Source organism: Hordeum vulgare, chromosome 5H (genome assembly GCF_904849725.1).
Source record: "Hordeum vulgare subsp. vulgare chromosome 5H, MorexV3_pseudomolecules_assembly, whole genome shotgun sequence".
NCBI classification, from domain to species: domain Eukaryota; kingdom Viridiplantae; phylum Streptophyta; class Magnoliopsida; order Poales; family Poaceae; genus Hordeum; species Hordeum vulgare.
The window spans coordinates 269,361,245-269,383,144 of record NC_058522.1 but is presented as its reverse complement, the minus strand read 5'-3'; positions in this window follow the sequence as shown (position 1 = coordinate 269,383,144).

Below are 21,900 nucleotides of genomic sequence, written 5' to 3'. Positions count from 1 at the left end.
TATAGACCAGGGAAGGTGATGGAGACGGTGATGTTTATGAAGATGGGCACTGTGGCGATGCTTCACCCTGGCGGCACTTCGGCGCCACCAGAAGAGAGGGGAAGGGAGTATCCGCCCTTAGGCTTCCTCTTCATTGTCCACTACCTTCATTGGGAGAGGTTCTCCCTCTGGTTCTTGGCCGCCATGGCTCTCGGAGCCCCTCCGGGATTGGATGTCTCTCTCGGTTTCTCCCCGGTTTTCGCTACTGTTTTTTCTCTAGATTGGTTTTTCATCAATACACAAAGTTGTGGCGGAGAGGCGGAGAGGCGGAGAGTCTCTCCTAATTTCTATGGGTTTATCTATTTATAGCATATTTTGGCATTGGAATCATGCAAAAAGGAGTTATGAGGGGACCATGAGCAAACAGTGCCCTCTAACCACCCATGGGCGAGCCCCGTTGCATGGTGCCCAACAAGGGGGGCCCTCTCATGGTTCTTTTCTTCAATCATTTTCATACGTTCCAAAAAAATCATAACAAACTTTCGGGAAATTCCGAGAACATTCATTTTCCGCACACAAACAGGACACCACGTTAATTCTACTAAAAACTGTGTGAGTCCGGGTTAGTACTAATTAAATCGTAAAAAGTGCATCTAAACCATATAAAAGTATTGTAAACATAGGTGAACATGTCATGAATACTTCATAAATTATCAGTACATTGGAGACGTACCAACATCCCCAAGCTTAATTCCTGCTCGTCCTCGAGTAGGTAAATGATAAAAGAAGTAATTTATGAAGTGTGAATACTAGCATAGTATATAAGTGATCAATATTTCTTCGAATCACTTTTTTATAACATCAAAAAGAGCAACTATTTTCTCATAGAACTTCTCATGATCAAGTAAGAACCTATTCACATGTGAAAGTATAGATCATAAAATTTCATGAAAATTAGCAAACTATGTTTTCAGTCATCACACAATTACAATTCATTTTATTTTTCAGGAAGGGTCTATGTTAGAGGTTTGATTTAGCAAATTACGCATACTCAACTATCATTTAGTGTTCCATGACTGCTGACACTCAAAGCACATTTTTAGAACAAGTAATTTCAATCAAACATGTATGAAGATAGGAGCTTCATGTTCAGCCTGCCAACTTATTTATCTCATGGATAATGTCAAGAATAGTGAATCATGATCACCTATATCCAACTAGATATATGTCCTCGATCTTTCTCTACCACATGATGCTTGCCAACCAAAGGATTAATAGATAGGAATATGGATGAACATTATTGACTCTTGTATGAAAGTAAAAAATAGAAAAATAAAAGATAGGCCTGCCACAGAGGGTAGCTGAGGTTTTCAGGCACTTTTTTTTGGATGTGTAATTTCTTAATGAAAAGGAACGTCACTTTATATTGCCCCTTGTGATAGCAAAATTTATTAAGTAGTCCGTCACTTTTATTTCTTTGCCATCACAACATCGTCAAAAGCTTATTTTCCCTTACAATAAAAGATCATACATGTTTAGGTGCAATTTTTATTGCTTTGTTCACCGATGACAACTTACTTGAAGGATCGTACTCGGTCCATAGGTAGGTATGGCGGACTCTCGTGGCAAAAAACTTGGTTTAAGGTTATGGACGCACAAGTAGTATCTCTTCCTAGGGTGAATTATTGGGCTAGCAGAGGATCTAAAGCAAGCACCGCATGTTAGAGGATCCATGGCAATATAACTACAATGTGAATATAAGCAAACATAACCATTCCATTGTCTTCCTTGTCCAACATCAACTACTTGATCAAGTTTGGAAATAGTTAATGGGGGCTCACAATCATAGAAGATGTCCAAGATAGTATATTTATATGGGAAATCTCTCTTCCTTCAATAATCTTTCATTAATTATTCGAGTGAGGAATGATATGTTTGCTAACCTCCAATAAACTTTACTGCTTATACCCTGTGGGACCAACGTATGAAGCTTAAATAATTTCAAATTTTATTACACTCAATGCGTTCAACAGTTTCTCTTAGGATATAAGTGAAGCACAAGAGTGGCCATCAAACTACTCTCAACAAGATATAACTGAAGTTCACAGAGCATTCTTCAATGAATATAGAGAGACCAATATCCAAGCTCCAAATATATAAGTGAAGCACATGAAGCATTCTACAAAGCCATACTTAAAAGAGTTAAGTGGAGCGCATGAAACATTCTCTAAATCAACCAAGGATTATCTCGTACAAGCATGGTGCATAAAAATAAAGTGGAAGAATAAACACAAAAGATGCTCCTAGAATAGCACAAGTGAATGAATAAAACTTATGATCATCATATGCTAGCCGATAATTGTTGACGAAGAGAGGTGGGATGTAGAGCATCCCCAAGCTTAGATGGTTCAGTCTGCTTCTAAATTTACTTGCGGAGCCTTGGGCATCCCTAAGCTTAAACTTTTGAATCTTGTTCAATCCTCTTATATCATGGTTTCACCTAAGTCTCAAAATTTTCATTCACATAAAACATGAAAATAACTTGTGAGATAGGTTTGTACATATGAGAATAAATCAACACTTGTTGTACTGCCAAGACAAGTTGCACAATAATTTTGAAACATTAGGTACTCTATACTATCATTTCACAAATTATGTGTACCAATATAATCCATGAAAATTCTAGGAGAAATAGATAATAAAACAATGAGAGCAATCTGTCCAAACAGAACAGTTTGTAGCAATCCATTTAAATAGTGTACTTATGTATATCCACAAATTCTGGAAATTTAAGACTAGATAATGATTTGTATTAGTGTAGTGTATAAAAATTTCGGAAACTTTTGACACTATAATAAAATCTCATAATTCAAATACTACACCAAAAGTTTCTATTTTATACACTACACCTCACACATGCAATTCACGCATTCTAAAGGAAATTCTTGGAAATTTTTATTGAAAAAATAGCTTACAAATAACAACAAGCAAATACTAAAAAAAATAAATTGATGCCCCAAGAAAAACACATATTGTGTGGTGAATAAAAATATAGCTCCAAGTAAGATATAACGATAGTGTTGAAGACGAAAGAGGGGATGCCATCTGGGGCATCCACAAGCTTAGACGCTTGATTCTTCCTTGGATATTTCCTTAGAGGTGCCTCGGGCATCCTCAAGCTTAGGGTCTTGATGCTTCTTATTCTCCTCATATCAGTATCTCACCCAAAACATGAAAACTTCAATCACACAAAACTTAACAGAAACCTCGTGAGATCTGTTAGTATAATAGGAAAATCATAAACTTTAGGTACTTATATAAATTGATTCATATTTAATTATTGCATAAGTTACTGTATTCTAACTTATCCATTGCTTATACCCCCCCAATATAATCCATAGCATCATGAAACAAGCAAACTATGCAAGCCAAAACAAAATCTGTCTAAATTAGAAGAGTATGGAATGATCAACACAAACACCATACTTATGTAACTCAAAATAATTTAAAACATAGGAAGACCTGGTAAATTTGTATATTAATGTTGTGTAGAAATTCCAGATCAAAGATACACTCCAGTAGAATCACATAAATTCTGCACTAGACGCCAAAGTTTCTAGTTTTGCACCGTCTCAATTCTACTTATCATCCAAATCATCCCAAAGGATTTACTTGCCACATTATTGCAATAAGAGACACAAAACATGATTACTATAGTATCTTAATCATGTGTACACACAAAAATAGAAAGGATAAGTGTTGGTCTCTCTCCCAACAAGCGCTTTTCTTTAGGGCCTTTTAGCTAGGCATGGTAATTTCAATGATCATCACATAAGAATAGTAGATGAAACATCCAAACGAGCATCATGAATACTATGGAATTTTTTTTATTTTTATGGTACATTGGTATACACAAGGGTATAATTATTTTTATAATGAACTTCCATGAAAAATTCTACATTGGTTCCATGAGCATGAACACAAGTGTTCAAGGTCAGCCCTCACTTATTCAATGTATAACTTTCCAATTGCTTCTCTATTAAGAGGCAAGTAATTTTTTGGTGTTTTTATTTTTTCAATATTTTTGTTTGTTTAAGATACAACTAAATAAATAAAACAAGAAAAAATAAACAAAACAAAAACAAAATCTACTTAATGATAAAAGCAAACAAGCCACGACTCCCAAAAAGAGTTAGATAATACCCAAGTGCAAGGAACCATCGTAGAACTTTCCAAAGATGGAAGTGGTAAGTATGGAGTGTCGAACACACAAAGGGCTAAAGGTAAGATCAATATTCTTTCAAGTCCCATCTTGCACTGGTACGACTCTACGTACACCAAGTGTTTTCTTCAATCTAGTAACGAGAAATAAACTGCGTTCTGGGTATAGAGAGGATAGCTTTGCATGATATTGGAGAACAAAAATATGAAAATAGATGCTTCCTAAATGAAGTTAGAATATATTACCATATATTACAAATAGGGAGTGTTTAATAATGATAGTATGGTGTGCGGAATCATACTAGGCAATTGATAACAAGATCGGTAATCATTCTTGCAATTTTACATGAGGGAGGGGCATGAGCTAACATACTTTCTGTACTTGGATCATATGAACTTATGGTTGGATATCTAGCAAGCATTCCCAACTACTGGAAATCATTAAGGTAAACCTACCCATAACATTAATTATCAATTCCCCTTTACTCCCATACACAAAAAACTCCCTTACTCGGGTGTAAGCTTCTCTCACTCTAGCCATCCACTATAAGTGAATCATGAACATATTGCAAACCCTACACCGAGAAGCCCCTCATGTGTGCGCGGCATGAAGGGCACCATAGGACAAAACCAAAATAAAATGTACACTCAAATCAATCAAGATCATAAATCAACCCAAAGGACAACATAAATCTACTCAAACATCAAAGGATGGTAGCACATCATTGATTAATAATACGTGGCATGAAACACCATGTTCAAGTAGGGGATTACCGCGGGGTGCGGGAGAGTGGCCTTCCATAGCTAGTTCAGGGAAGGTGATGGAGATGGTGATGTTGATGAATGATGACCCACAAGCATAGGGTATCAATCGTAGTCCTTTCGATATGTAGAGTGGCAAACCCAACGAGGAGCAGAAGGAAATGATAAGCGGTTTTTAGCAAGGTATTCTCTTGAAATGATGTGAGTAACAATGATAGATATTTATGTAGCAAGATAATTCTTAATAAGTGACACGTAACAATAGTGGAAATGATGCATCAAGGTAGCCCAATCCTTTTTTTAGCAACGGAGAAGCCTGAAAGTACTCTTATATTAAGCAAGCGCTACCAAGGCCACATGGGAATTTCTATCTAGTCATGTTCATCATATTGAGTTGATTCGCGTTCGCTACTTTGATAATTTGATACGTGGGTGGACCAGTGCTAAGGTGATGTTCTTACTTGAACAAACAACCAACTTATGGTTACCCTCTCTCGCAAGCATCCGCAACTACAAAATAAAATTTAAGATAAATCTAACCATAGCATTAAATGTGTGGATCCAAATGAGTCCCTTATGAAGCAACACATAAACTGGGGTTTAAGCTTCTATCACTCTCACAACCCATCATCTGCTTGTTACTCCACAATGACTTCCCTTATGACCATAACATGTTGAAGTGTCATGTAGTTGACATTCACATGACACCACTAAGAGAAGTAAAAACATACATATCATCAAAATATTGAACGAATACCAACTTCACATGATGACTTATAAGAAGACTTCTCCCATGTCCTTGAGAACAATAGTAACAACTCAAACCTCATCAACATGTTCAAGAACATAGGTACAATAATAATGATTAAGGATCTTAACATAATACCTTCCACCAAGTAATCCAACAAGCATCAACTATAAGATGTAATCAACACAACTAGTAACCCACAAGTACCAATTTGAGGATTTGGGACAAAGATTGAATACAAGAGATGAACTAGGGTTGGATATGATATGGTGCTCGTGAATATGTTGATGAAGATTGGTCCTCCCACGAAGGAGGAACGTTGGTGATAACGATGGCTTCGATCTCCCCCCCCCCCCCCCCCCCCCGCCACCCCGAGAGGAATTCCCCCGACAGAATGTAACTGTCAGAGTGCAAAAGGGCCTCTGCCCAGGTTTCCGCCTCGATACGGCGGTGCTTCGTCCCAAAAGGTTGCTTATGTTTTTTTCGTAGGGTAAAACACACCGTATAGGAGAAGATGGGGGGTCATCAGACCTGCTGGGTGCACCCTTTTGGCTTGTGTCAAGCAGGTGGCCCCTATAGTATATTTTTGGCCCAATAATTCTTAAATATTCCATAAAAATTTTGTGAAAAGTTTCACGTCATTTGGAGTGTGGTGATTTTTCTACCTTTTTCTGGGTTTCCCGATCCAGAATTCCAGTTTCCATATAATTCCCTCTTTATGATGTGCCTTGCATATTCACAGAGAAAGGGCATAATAAGTGTATGATAATACGGAATAATGGAGAAGAATAACACAAATATCAATAAGAAATCATGATGCAAAATGGGCATATAATTGAAGACGATCGTCGCGGTGATGGTTCCCCTCGGTGGCACTCCGACGCCACCGGAAGAGAGGGGGAGAGAGTATCCCACCTTAGGCTCCCTCCTCCATGGCCTCTCATTAGATTGGATCTCTTTTTCAGTCTCTCTCATGTTTTCACTACTATTTTCGCTCCAGATTGGCTTTCGTGGATACAGAGAGTTGTGGTGGCAAGGCAGAGAGTCTCTCCTGATTTTCATGGTCTCTCTATTTATAGGATTTTTGGCATTGGAATCATGCAAAAAGGAGTTACAAGGGGACCACGAGCTAACACGGCCCTTTGAAACCCCTGGGCGCGCCCTGTTGTGTGGTTCCCAATAGGGGTCCCTCCTGTGGTGGTTCTTCGCTCCAATCTTGCTCATATATTCCAGAAAAAAACATAAAAAAGTTCCGGGTGATTCCGACAAATTTGATTTTTTGCACACAATAACGAGAGCACGGTAATTCAGCTCACAACAACACCAGGTAGGGTTAGTTCTAATTAAATCGTAAAAAGTGCATCAAAGCCATATAAAAGTATTTTAAACATAGATTAATACGGCATGAATACTTCATAAATTATCAATACGTTGGAGACGTATCAGTTCACATTTTATTCATGGTGCTTTCCGTAAACTTCTAGCTGAATATGATGTTAACCACAAAATTGCATCATCTTATCATCCTCACTCTAGTGGGCAAGTTTAGTTGAGCAATCGAGAAATAAAATTAATTTTTCAAAAGACTATTAATAGATATAAAAATAATTGGTCTAAGAAACTTGATGATGCTTTATGGGCTTGTTGAATTGCATATAAAATCCCATGGGATGTCCCCTTATAAAATGGTCTATGTGAAAGCATGTTATTTACCTCTTGAGTTAGAACATAAAGCTTATTGGGAAATTAAAGACAAATGGAGGACACAAGCTTATTAAAATGCCAAGTTGTTGAAGGGAAAAAGTTAAAAGATGACATGACAAAAGAATCTAAAAATGGGAATTCAATGTAGGAGACCTAGTTCTTTTGTACAATTCTCATTTCAAATTTTCAACAGGTAATCTGCTATGCAAATGGGAAGGCCCTTATGTCGTCGAGGAGGTCTATCTCTCCGATGCTATAAAGATTTACAACTTAGAAGGCAAAAATCCAAGACTGGTAAATGAGCAAAGAATTACAAACTGTATCTCAAGTACGCCCATTGATACGTCCATTTTGCATCATGCTTTTATATTGATATTTATTGCATTATGGGCTGTTAATACACATTATGGTACAATACTTATGCCTTTTCTTTCTTATTTTACATGGTTTACATGAAGAGGGAGAATGACGGGAGCTGGAATTCTAGACCGGAAAAGGAGCAAATTTGGGAGACCTATTCTTCACAACTCCAAAAGTCATGAAAGCTTACGGAAAATTATTTTGGAATATATAAAAAATATTGGGTGAAATAAATACATCAGCGGAGCCACCAGGTGGCCACAAGCCAAGGGGCGCGGCCTACCCCTCTAGGCGCGCGCTGCAAGCTTGTGGGCTTCCTAGCAGGCCTCCGGTGCCCATCTTCTGCTATATGAAGGGTTTTGACCAGGAAAAAAAATCATATCTTAACTTTCGGGGCTAAGCACCGCCGTCTCGAGGCGGAACTTCGGCAGAACCAATCTAGAGCTAAGGCGAAGCTATTCTACCTAGGAAACTTCCCTCCCGCAATGGGATATCGGAGCTATTGTCATCACCAGCGATCCTCTCATCAAGAGGGGGTCAATCTCCATCAACATCTTCATCATCACCACCTCGTCTCCAAACCCAAGTTCATCTCTTGTATCTGATCTTTGTCTCAAAACCTAAGATTGGTACGTGTGGGTTGCTAGTAGTGTTGATTACTCCTTGTAGTTCATGCTAGTTGGTTTACTTGGTGGAAGATCATATGTTCAGATCCTTAATGATTATTAATACTCCTCTGATTATGAACATGATTATGCTTTGTGAGTAATTAAGTTTTTTTTACTAAATACATGGGATAAGTCTTGCTATAAATAATCATGTGAATTTGGTATTCGTTCGATATTTTGATGAAATGTATGTTGTCTCTCCTCTAGTGGTGTCATGTGAACATCGATTACATGACACTTCACCATTATTTGGGCCTTGGGGAAGGCATTGGGAAGTAATCAGTAGATGATGGGTTGCTAGAATGACAGAAGTTTAAACCCTAGTTTATGCGTTGCTTCGTAAGGGGCTGATTTGGATCCATATGTTTCATGCTATGGTTAGATTTATCTTAATTATTCTTTCTTAGTTGTGGATGCTTGCCAGAGAGGGTAATCATAAGTGGGATGTTTATCCAAGTAAGGGCAGCACCCAAGCACCGGTCCACCCACATACCAAATTATCAAAATAACGAACGCGGATCATATGAGCATGATGAAAACTAGCTTGACATAAATTCCCATGTGTCCTCGGGAGAACTTTGCTTTATATAAGAGTTTGTCCAGGCTTTTCCTTTGCTACAAAAGGATTGGGCCACTTTGCTGCACCACTGTTACATTTTTTACTTGCTACACGTTACGTATTACCTTATCACAAAACTATCTGTTATCGATAATTTCATTGCTTGCAGAAAATACCTTACTGAAAACCGCTTGTCATTTCCTTCTGCTCCTCGTTGGGTTCGACACTCTTACTTATTGAAATTACTATGATAGATCCCCTACACTTGTGGGTCATCACCTATTAGTGTTGAAACTAATATTATTCAAGTTATGACTCCGGAAGAACACATAAAAGAGACCTTCCAGAAATCTCCAAAATGCCGATAAGGGTAGGTATGTGATACAGTAAGTAAACCGACTCCTGAAATTCTATAAAGATATTTTCTGTTGGTTTTGGTATTTTAGAAAAAATCCAAAAAATGAGTCACGGGGACCCTTAAGGGAGGCTCAAGGCAACAGGCCGCACCCTGATCGCTTGTGCGGCCCTCGTGTGCCTCCCGGACTCCATTTTCTTCGAAGACAAGTTCTTCGCGATGGTCATCAACCCTTACCTCCAGGAGGTGATGAAACACCCTTAAACCATTTATATGCATGAGGGGGTGCTTAACATCCGTGATGTACAAGGGTCAAAGAAGGAGGGAAGTCAGAAGACCAGGCACGCAGCATTGGAGCAAAGAGATCTTCATGTGTCAAGGGATGGTGGAGCATGGACTCAGCGCCAATCACTCCATGATTATGGATTCTATTCGTAATAATAAGAAGGACATCTATGAAATTGTGACATGATCTTCAAGCTCCATGACACGCTCCAAGATCTTCAGGCTCACATTTTTTATCTATAGAACTAAAACTATGAGTATGAATCTCGTTTCAAGAGGATGAGTATAGCTGCAAATTTCAGTATTCTAGAGTAGAGCCCTTCCTTATTCAATGGGTAACCTATTCCTTGGAAGACGGAGAACAAGCCTACTACCTCAACACCACCATCACCCAAGAAGGACGCCTGAGTACACGGGTATGGGCACCACCCTTAGATTGTTCCAAGCTTGGGAGAGGTGCTCGAGTATCGTATCACCATCACTTTTATCATGACCATCTATCTTAGTTTGATGCTTAGTTATGTTGTGATTTACAGAAATAAAATTTCAGATTTTCGTTTCTTAGATTTTTTTATTTCAGATCTATCTACCCTTGTAACCGAGTGTGAGAGTTATATAATGAAGATTAGTTGAGTTTGTGTGGTTTACTCTCTTGCATATATCATCATAACATTGGAACAAAAGAAATGAAAAGATCATATGCTAATCCCATGAGGAGTAATGACTTCACATAGAAAAAGTATAAGTGACAAAAGTTGTTGGGAATAAACAAGCTTAACATTAGTCATTGATACAATATATTCACTATTATGATAAAGGAGGGGAGATTCACATATAAATACACTATCTTGGACATCTTTTATGATTGTGAGGCCCCACCAAATAGTATATAATGAGCAAGTATTAATGTTGGACATGGAAGACAACATAATGATCATGATAGTTTACATTCAGATAGAAGTTATTTTGTCATGGATCCTCTAACATGTGGTGCTTGATTTAGATCTTTTGCTATCCAAAACTTTCTGCACTAAGTAGAGATACTACTTGTGCATCCATGACCCTTAAACCTAGTTTCTTGCCATGAGAGTCCACAATATCCACCTATGGACTGAGTAAAATTCTTCAAGTAAGTTTTCATCAATGCACCAAGCAATAAAAATTGCTCCTAAACATGTATGGTCTTTTATTATAAGGGAAAATAAGCTTTGTACGATCTTGTGATGGCAAAGAAATGAAAGTGACAGATTGCATAATAAAGTTCGCTATCATGAGGGCAATATAAAGTGACGTTCCTTTGCATTAATAGCTTGCACGTCCAAGTTAAATGTGCATGACAACCTATGCTTTCCTTTGCAAAGGGCCTATCTTTTATCTCCATAAATTTAGTTTTGTGCAAGAGTCAATAAAAGTTTATCCTTATTCCAACCTATTAACTCTCTAGTTGGCAAGCATCATGTGTCGGGGATAGATCCAGATATATATATATCCAGTTAAATGTAGGAGATCATGAGCCATTATTGTTGACATTATACTTGAGGTAAATGAGTTGGGTGGCAAAATAATAAAGCCCCTATCTTCCTATATATGTGATGCAAACATTACCTCCAAAAATTTGTGATCAATGTCAACAATCATGAAGGCTAAATGATAGTTGAGTATGTGAACTTGCTAATATGAAAGATCTTACATAGACTCTCCTATAAAATATGATGAATTATGATTGTCTCGATGACTAAGACCATAGTTTGTTGTTTACCAATAAAGTTTAAGCCTTATATTTCAATGTTCTAGATAGATTGTTAATTGTTTATGAGAAGCTATATGACGGAAAACTTGCTGCTATGTTAGTATTCATGACGCTCTCATGTTTGTATTCTGTTTTTATCAACACCTCTCTCTCAAATTATGTGGTCGTCATTGTCGAGTTCGCCTTTTGCTTGAGGACAATTAAAGTCTAAGCTTGGGGGAGTTGATACGTCCATTTTGCATCATGAATTCTTATTCATATTTTTGATATTCTTGACCATTATTCCTCATTATGATACAATTCTTATGTTTTTGATCTTTGAATATGCAAAGTACATTACAAGAAGGGAAATTAATAGAAACTAGAATTCTCGGCCTGAAAACCAAGAAAATGCTGAAAATTTACTAGATTCCAAATGACCTGAAATTTCACGGAGAAGTTTTACGGAATATATGAGAATTATTGGGCCAAAAAATACCAGAGGGGGGCCACCTGCTGGGCACAAGCCAACAGGGCGTTCCGTGATGGCTTGTGGGGCCCCCACAGGTGCGAACACTCTCTTCTCCTATATGGTGTATCTTACCATAGAAAAATCATAAGGATACTTTCGGGATGAAGCGTCGCCGTCTCGAGGCTGAAACCAGGGTAGAGGTTCCTTTGCTCTCCTACACAGTGATTCTGCGAGGGAAACTTACCTCCACGAGGGGGAAATTGAAGCCAACGTTATCACCAACACTTCCTCCTTCGTGGGAGGACCAATCTTCATCAACATGTTCACCAGCACCATCTAATCTCAAACCCTAGTTTATCTCTTGTATTCAATCTTTTTCTCAAAACCTCAGATTGGTACGTATGGGTTACTAGTAGTGTTGATTACATCTTATAGTTGATGCTAGTTGGTTTACTTGGTGAAAGACATTATGTTCCGATCCTTGATAATCCTTATCATACATCTGATCTTGAACACGTTGATGAAGTGTGAGTAGTTACTATTTGTTCCTGAGGACATGTGAGATGTCTTGTTATAAGTAATCAGGTGAAGTTAGTACTCGTTCAATATTTTGATGATGTGTATGTTGTTGCTTCTCTTAGTGGTGTCGTGTGAATGTCGACTACACGACACTTCATAATGTCATGGGACTAAGGGAAGGCATTGTGGAGTAACAAGTAGATGATGGGTTGCGAGAGAGACATAAGATTAAACTCCAGTTTATGTGTTGCTTCATGAGGGGCTGATTTGTATCCACACATTTGATGCTAAGGTTAGATTTATCTTAATTCCTCTTTCATAGTTGTAGATGCTTGCGAGAGGGGGTAATCATAGGTGGGTTGCTTGTTCAAGTAAGAATAGCACCTTAGCACCGGTCCACCCACATATCAATTAATCAAAGTAACGAACATGAATCAACTCAACATGATGAACATGACTAGACAAAAATTCCCATTTGTCCCCGCGAGCGCTTGCCTCATATAAGAGTAGTTGCATGCTATAAAAAGGATTGGTCTATCTTGCTGCTCATTTCATATTATTATTACTTGTCACTTGTTATGACATATATTGCAACAAAACTACCTATCAGTGTTACTCACAACACTCTTATTATCGGAAGTTCTATGGTTGATCCCCTCTAATTGTGGGTCATCAACATTCTTGAGCAATTTCCTGAATTGCATGAATTGTGTTAGTTCCACCAGGCCGAGGCATCTTGAGCTTGAGATAGATGCAAAAGGCCATGCCATGAACCGGGCATAAGTTGGTCATACAAAGAGGGCATGATAAGGGCTCTTGATTTGGACCACCACAAAAGACACAGACTCACATCTGCAATTGAGCTCCGTGCCAAAATTGACTTCCATGTTGATTCGCCAAATTGGATATGCTGACTTTGCCGGAAGAAATGCAAGAAAAACTATGGAAGAAGCTTGTAGCTCTTTCTCCGACATATTCATTTGTCTAAACGTGTCATAGTACAAGATGTTGATGCTACTACCTCCATCCACGAGTATCTTTGCAAACGTGTAACGCCCAACTTGAGGTTCCACCACAAGAGTGAGCCCACCCAGATTATCAACTAGGGAGGATGGTCATCCCTCCTCCATGATATTGGCTGTTCTTACTAGTTCAAGTATGTGGGGACAGTCGACTCGACCTTATTGATGGCTCTTTGCTGAACCATGCGATCACACATGAAATTGCTGGTTGTGAACACATGATACTGCCGTGTGTTCAATTGTTTAGGGTTGCTCCAAAAACTGGCCTGATTATTCTGCTTCTGATTGCCTTGCCTGAAACGTTTATTTACATTGTCATTGGTACCTAAACCCCGTAATACATCCCCCGAGCCCCATGATCCTTGGAAACCATAATTGGTGAACCCTCCTCACGAGCCGCCCCTAGGATGCCAGGCCCAGATCCGCCAGCTCCGGGTTGGCCCGGATGTCCACTGCCACCGCCACCGTCATGATTATCATAGGCTTGATTGCGGAATTCCTCCATGTTGAAGAAGTTCTCCCATGAGTGGTTTGTCGGCTTGTCTGGGAAACTATATTTGGGACAAGAACCTGTAAGTGCTTGCGCTTAGTTACTAGGTTTGTTTCCATTATACAACCTACCAAAGTTGTTGTTCCGCCGCTGACCCTTAAAGCCAACATTAGTGTTCGCAGCAAAGTTTGATCATCCCTATGGATGCGTGCACTTACCATTGTTGCTTTGATTACCACGATTTCCATTATGCCCCGAGGTGTGTTGCTGGTGTTTTTTTGCCTCTGCGAGACTTATCCTCGTCTGAAGTAGGATCCTTTGTGATGTCTGACTTAGCATACATGGTAACGACATCCATGACATACCCCATATCTTTAACCTTTTGCTCTAGGTGCCCAAGCTTCACAACCAGAGGTAGGAAGTGACAGTTCTTGTCCAAAATTAGGACAACCTGTGCAGTTGTTATACTATCAAAGGAGTGGATAATGTCTATGACCCGGTGAGTCCACTGATGCGCAGACTCATCTATACACTGAACACAATGCTATAGATCAACAATGGTCATTGGGCGTTTGCATGTTCCTTGAAAGTTTTTGATGAAGCATTCCTTCAATTCTGCCCAAGTATTGGTTGAATTGGGGGGTAGGTTCTTCAACCATGAGAGAGCCGGTCCCTCTAACATCATGGTCAAGTACTTACCATAGACCACATCGCTAACATCTAACATGTCGATGGCTATCATAGCTTTCGATCCATGCAGCCGCCTCGAGATCAGCCGTGTAGTTGGGAACTTTGTGAGGTGTCTTGAAGTCCTTGGGCATACGCTCATTGCACAAAGCTCGCGCGAGACAGGGTATCCCATTGTCCACGTGCTTAGACCAGCCCCTGAAGAAATTGGCACGGGTGTGGAGGGAGGAACTTGACCTGCCATTGTAGCTATTGCTTCTAACTCTCGCATGGCTCGAGCCGCATCGACGATTGCCTGTGCATATGATACCACTGGCCGAGCAGGGGGATTCTAAGAATGATGCCAGCATCCACTACTAGGGACTACAGGGCACTCTGTGTGTCGACTCCTGCTGCGACTTGCATAGGGGGTGGAGTGAACCCGGTCCCGACTATAGGAGTAATGTGCTTGTTGGGTGACCGCGATTTTTAACATATCGATGGCGTTACTGGCCTCAATCTCAATTGGAGGTGGAGGTTTTCCCGTGATCGGGAGTGCTTCAAGGTTATGGGTGGCCGCCAGCTTATTGTCCACGGGATTGGAGAAGTGTCGCACTAGTGCCTTTAAGCAACGAAGTGGCGACTTGTGACATCCTCGACTTTTGCTACAGCAAATATTGTAATTAAGCTACAGTGATCACCCGCAGATGATGCCACATCATCGAGAATTACCGTCGATGACCCGCATTGAATTTCTATCTGGATTCAGAAATTGAAAACAAAAGATAATTATAATTATAAATTCCTATTAACTATTAGAGAAAGAAAGTATTAAAAATAATAATGAAAAAAAAGAAAGAAAATAAATTAGAAAGAAAGAAATAATAGAAAAGGAAAAAGCAAAATAAAACAAAACGAAACAAAACAACAAAAAAAAGGGAGAGGAAAGACCCTCCCACCCCCCTGGCCCGACTGGGCCAAGGTGGCCCAGCCGGCCACTCCCACCGAAACCCTAGCGCCCCCTCCCCTGCCTCGTTCCCTCCCTCCTCTGGCAGCGCCGCCACTCCCCACGCCCCCCTCTCGCCCCCCACTCCCACCAACCCCCACGTACCGAGCCACCCCTCCTCTCGGTCTCCCTTCTCTCCCCCCACACGAGACCCCTCTCCCTCCCGTGCCTCCTTCTCCTCCCACTTTCCTTCCACCGAGGCCTACCCCAGGTCCATCCCCACTCCCACCGGTTCCCTGCTTCCCCACCTGCCGGAGCACACCACCCCTCCGGATCCGGCGGCCGGGGCCCTCCCCATCCCGTCGGCCGGCCCCTCCGGCGTTCCCCCTCCTGCTCCCCCCGGCACCCGAGCCCCCCACCATCGGCGGCCTTCCTCCGCTGGCCTCCGGTGGCCACATCCCGGCGCCGTACCGGCTCCATGAAGGAACCGCACCGGCGCCTCGGGATCTCCCCGCGTCAACCCGGTCGGCCACCACCGTGGCCACCGCCGTCTCGGCCGCCCCCTCCTCAACGGGACACTGCCGCTACCTCGGGATGCTCCTCGCCGGAACGACCGTCACCGCGCCGTCACCTTCACCGCCTCGTCCTCCTCCTCGCCGTCACCTCCGCTTCCCGCGAACTCCGGCTTCATCGGGCCGTCTCATCGACGTTGGTGAGCCCCTCCTTGGGCTCCTTCCACCGTCGCGTTCCCCTCACCGTCCCGGTTCCGTTCCGGCAAACGGGACCCCGATCCGTCGACGGTAGTGACCGGTAGGAGGATTTGAAGAAGGTGTTCTCCTATGTTGTGTTAGCAGAGAGTTGTGTTCTGTGTTGTTTGTTGACAGAGAGACATGTGAGTGTGAGAGTTAAATAAAATAAAAACAAATGATGTATTCCGTGTATATGAATGTATGTATGTATGAAGTGTGATGTATGTATTGCGTATATAGGTATTTGGAGGAATACGATATTTGCATGTTTATATCTATGGATAAAATCGAGTATTTTGGCCTAAGGTCACTTACCAGTGGGGCCAACGCACCCGCTTTCTATGACAGGGAGGCCCCACGCGATAGATAATATAAATAATAAAAATATATGTTATTATTAAATAAATAAATAAATAGATATAATAATTAATTAATGAGTTAATGAATTAGTTAAATAGATATATAAGTGAATCTGTTAATTAGAATAATTAATTAACCTAATGAGAGAATGACACGTGGGTCCCCCACTAAATTAATCTGATTAATTAATATTTAGTCTTAATTAAAACTTGTGCCTATGACGTTCGGGACCCGCTGGTCAGTTGAACAGTCAACTGCTGATGTCAGCATGACATCGCGATGATGTCATAATAGGATTTTATTAAAATAATTAAATCTATTTTTAATTCCTAATTATTAAATAAAACTTTAAAAATTAATATTAAATAATCCGTAAGTGAGATCGAAATATTTTCAACATGAAAGTTGATCAGCAAAACAACACGAACCCGGATACACGGTCCATTCGTCTGTCACGCGTCCCTAGCATAGCAAACATGGAACATTTCCATCGTTTCCAGTATTACCGGTAGTAGCCCGAGACCAGGAAAATATCATCAGATATTCTTCCGACCCGTCTATGACGGATGTTGCTGCGTTAGCTCATGTCTTGCCTCCATCTTGCCATGTCATGCTTTGTGTTGCATCGGTGCTATTATTTATTGTTTCTTCCCCCTCTTCTTACCGGTAGACCCCGAGACTGACGCTACTGCCGGGTACATCTACGACCCTGTCGATCAGTCCTTTGCCGCAGAGCACCAAGGCAAGCAAACCCCCCTTGATCATTCCTATATCGCCTATGTCTTTCTTCCTACTGCTTGCATTAGTATTTTGCTACTGTTGTAGTTAGCTCCTATATCTGATGCATATCCTATTTTTGATGAACTATTACTTTCAGTCCTATACTTTAATCTGCTTAGTATAGGTGGAGCAGTCAGCCCCTCTGACCCCGTAGTTCAGTTGCCCCGCTTGTTTTCAAACCTCGATCTCTGATCGACGAGCCAGGCCCGACAGAGCACATACACCCCCTTCGTTGTACGACGCTATAGGGATACTATCGGGTACCGAGGGTGGGACCTCGCTAAGTACTCCTGATGATATCTCTATAGTATAGCTAGTCGGTCGTGGTTATCAAGGGTGATTCCTCTTTCACCATTCCCGAAGACGCCTCTGTCGTGCAACCCCTCAAGTGTGGGACCCGGAGGGTGATTCCTCTAAGCCCACCTTGACGGGTACATCGTTCGGAATCCAACGAGGGTGATACCTCGGATTCCCCCCCGATGTTACAACCACACAGTTACTCGACCATGTTACCGGTATATTTGGTGATTAGTGGTAAGACGGATGGATTCCCGTGAGACTGTGTTGATGGCCTAATTAAAATGCTAATTGATTTGGGTATTTGATCTGGGTTGGTCGGAGACCTTTTCGCACTAACCGGCTACGCGGGAAGAATTATGGGTACTCGGCGTCGCGGTATCAGCCGAAGCTTTTCAGATGCCCGAGTGGTCCCGAGATGCATCGCGCTTGTGATTAAGGGATGCTAGGACTGACATCGGCCACCCACGCCACGTGCAGGAGCGTGAAGGGGAACTGGGCCCACGAACCCTTTGTGCTTAGGAGTTAGACCGGCGGGCTGGCCTCTCTGATTAGTCTTAGGTGGGGCTGCGACGTGTCGATATTCCGAGGCCGGGCAGGACCCAGAAAAGTATGTCCGGCCAGAGTGTTATCGAGCGTGACGGGACATGTGGTGCACCCCTGCAGGGATGAAAATTAACTATTCGGATAGCCGTGTCCACAGTTACAGGACGACTTGGAGTTGTGCCCCGATCTTTTACAACTACAATTGTTACTCAACTGGATCATTAATTTGCCTCGGGATTGCTTCCTCGCAGGGAGTCGAGGGAGGATCTTTAGGCGTGACCTCACTTTAATACTGCTGCAACAATATGACTATTAATGTTTTACCCCCTGTTTTACTCTCGTCTATTGCTGCAAGACCCTGAAGATGCTAGTCTTCGATAGGACTAGGCCTTCTCTCTCTATTCTCGCATTGCTGCAGTCAGTCCACATATAACCCCCTTCTTTGATACTGATGCATAATTAGAATAGTTTTGATGTAAGACTTGCGAGTACTTTGGATGAGTACTCACCGCTGCTTTGCTCCCCCTCTTGTCCCCTCGATCCGTTTGCTGCGACCAGATGATGGAGCCCAGGAGATGGAGGTCCCCGCCACCGACGACTGCTACCCCGACGGTGCCTACTACTACGTGGAGGCCGCTGATGATCAGGAGTAGTTAGGAGGTTCCCAGGCAGGAGGCCTCGCCTCGTTCGATCGTTGTATCTTTTGTGCTAGCCTTCTCTAAGGCACCCCATGTTTTATGTCTGTACTCAGATATTGTTGCTTCCGCTGACTCGTGTGTTTATCGAGCTTTCGTATTCTAGCCCTCGAGGCCCTGGCTTGTAATATGAAGCTGATGATATTTTTTTGTGTCTAGAGTTGTGTTGTGATATCTTCCCGTGAGTCCTTGGGTTTGATCGTACACATTTGAGTGTATGATTAAATCGAGGGCGTCACAAGTTGGTATCAGAGCCAACTGCCTGTAGGTAGCCCCCTTTCCAACTCCTTGGCCGAAGTTGAGTCTAGTGTTTGAAAAACTTTACTAACACTGATGTTGTGGCTTACGGGCCCACATCTCAATTGGGTGGTATTAGTATCTTTTACTCCTTTCCTATACTCTGGGCTCTACTCCCTCTTCTCTTTCGGGTCAAAGATTTTACTAACTCTAACATTAGGTTCTCGAATCACATCGATCCGGAGCGCTGGACTATCTACTCTTTCTCCTGAATATATATTACACACACTGTCATTTGACATCCGTCAATCTTATTTTCAGATGCGTCCCGCAAGACAGCACGTGCGCCTGACACAGGCCACTGAGACGACTGGGTTCCCGGCCATTTTGTTCGATCTCCTGACTAGGCTGGGATATTGCTGGTACCCCTAGTACACTGTGTTTGAGGATTTCCGCGAGTACAACTAGTACCAGTACCAGGCTGAGGTTCGCATCTTCGACCATAGGGGCGGCGAGACCCTCGAGCGCCACGTGTTCTGTGGTATTGGAGTGTCGGTCGAGATGGCCGTCCATGATGCGGCCTACATCGCCATCACCCGTCTCCGTGTAGCGTACCCTCACCTGGAGGAGAGCCCTTTCAGATACATCCCACATGCTCGTGCTGGGGATGAGACTGGTTCTGATCTCACTGCCTACGCTTCTGACGTTCGGGAGCGCAACGACCGTTCCTACGTCGCTGTTTGCGCCCCCTACGTGACGCGTCGCTACGACGCGCGGGTTCTGGTGCAGTACACTGAGGCAATGGATCGTGCTCTCCGAGCTCTGACTGTGGAGCTGTATGCTACGTGCGCTCGTCTTTACGACGCATTGACAGAGCTGCAGCCATCACACTGCCCGAGGGTTCCCCCTATGTGCATCCGTGAGCCGAGCAGGACAGAGCTACCATCAGCTCTCGAGTGGACAGATGTTGGGGGTAGAACCCCTGCACTTGGACCTCAGCTCCTCGACTGGATGCGGTACCGTCACCAGAGTCACAACGGGACACAGGGTCCTGTCCCTACCTTCTATCACCGCCAGCTACCAGGATTCGATCGTCCTCTCCGACGTTGATGTAGCCTTATCGCTACATCTCGTTGTGGTACTCTTCCACCGCGTGACTGCGCGCCGCCTAGTGAGTCCAGGGTATCGTCTAATGCGTCCGGGCTATCGCCAAATTTCGAATTTGTAATCGTTAGTCTGTAATCGAACTTATGTATGGGTCTGTATGTCGAACTCAACTACTATGGAGTATCTATCGCATTTCCCTTCCATTATGCTTAATTACTTCATGAATGCGTGCGATGCCTTTGCAATTACCTTAAGCTAAACTACCCCTGCTAAATATTTAACAGGATGGTTAGACCAGCTGGCCGCCCGCGTGCCCCTGCTAACGATGCACCACCCCCGCCTCCTGAGTATATGGCGGGGATGATCCAACAGTTTGAGTTGAACCGCCAGTTTATGCAAGGGCTCATGGATCAGTTCCAAAGGCCGAACATGAACCAACTGCAAGGCGTGACACTGCAAGACTTCTGCCGTCTCAACCCTGCGATCTACTGCAGCTCAACTCAGCCTCTAGATGCTGATGACTGGCTCCGTGACATCTCTGATGAGCTGGAGTCTGCCAATGTGCCCCTGGCGGGCTATGTCAACTTTGCCGCCTACTTTCTGAAGGGTCCCGCTGCTCAATGGTGGGACAGCCACAGGCGCTCTCAGCCCGATGGAACTATCATCACTTGGGCAGAGTTCGAGGCCGCTTTCCGTGCTCGATACATTCCCCAGGGAATCATGGACCGGAAGAAGCGTGAGTTCCGCAACTTGGTCCAGGGCAACAAGACTGTGGATGCTTATCAGCGGGAATTTCTGGAATTATCTCGCTATGCTGAAGAAGACATTGCGACTGATGCACGCAGGCAGGAGAAGTTCCGTGAAGGCCTCCACCCTGATATCAAGCTGACACTCCTCGTTCAGGACTATGCCGATTTCGCCACCCTGGTGAACAAGGCTATTCAGGTTGAGACTGGTCTGCACGAATACAAAGATAGCAGCAAGCGCAACCATGACATGGGCTCATCTTCGGGCTCATCTGCACAGAAGCGGAAGATCTAGATTCCCAACAACATGTACCCTGCACCTGCTCCTACTCTGAGGCCGTCCTATGCTGCACCTCGCCTGCCTCCTCCAACACCTAGGCAGCCGAGGCTTCCAGCTCCACCGCCTCGAGTTCCTCCTTCCCGCCCTGAGGACGGGTTGTGCTTCAAGTGTGGCCGTCCAGGCCACCGTGCTAGAGACTGCAGGCAGAATCCGAATCAGCTGACACTTCCCGCAACTGGCAGTGGCAACAACCAGAACCGCAATTTCAACGCTAAGCCTGCTTATGTTCGTGGTCACGCCAACAACATTGATATGAGTCAAACTCAAGACCAGCCTGCTACCGTGATGGGTACACTTCTCGTTAACTTAGTACCTGCTTCTGTATTGTTTGATACAGGAGCATCGCATTCCTTTATGTCGGAAAATTTTGCATACATGCATGATATTAGGAGCGAAGAGATGAACATCCCGATAGTGGTAAACACCCCTGGGGGCGAATGCCGAACCTCTGTGGTTTGCCCCCATGTTCCAGTTGAAATTGAAGGGTTAGAATTCCTTGCCAACCCCATCCTACTAAATTCATCCAACATTGATCTCATATTGGGGATGGACTGGTTG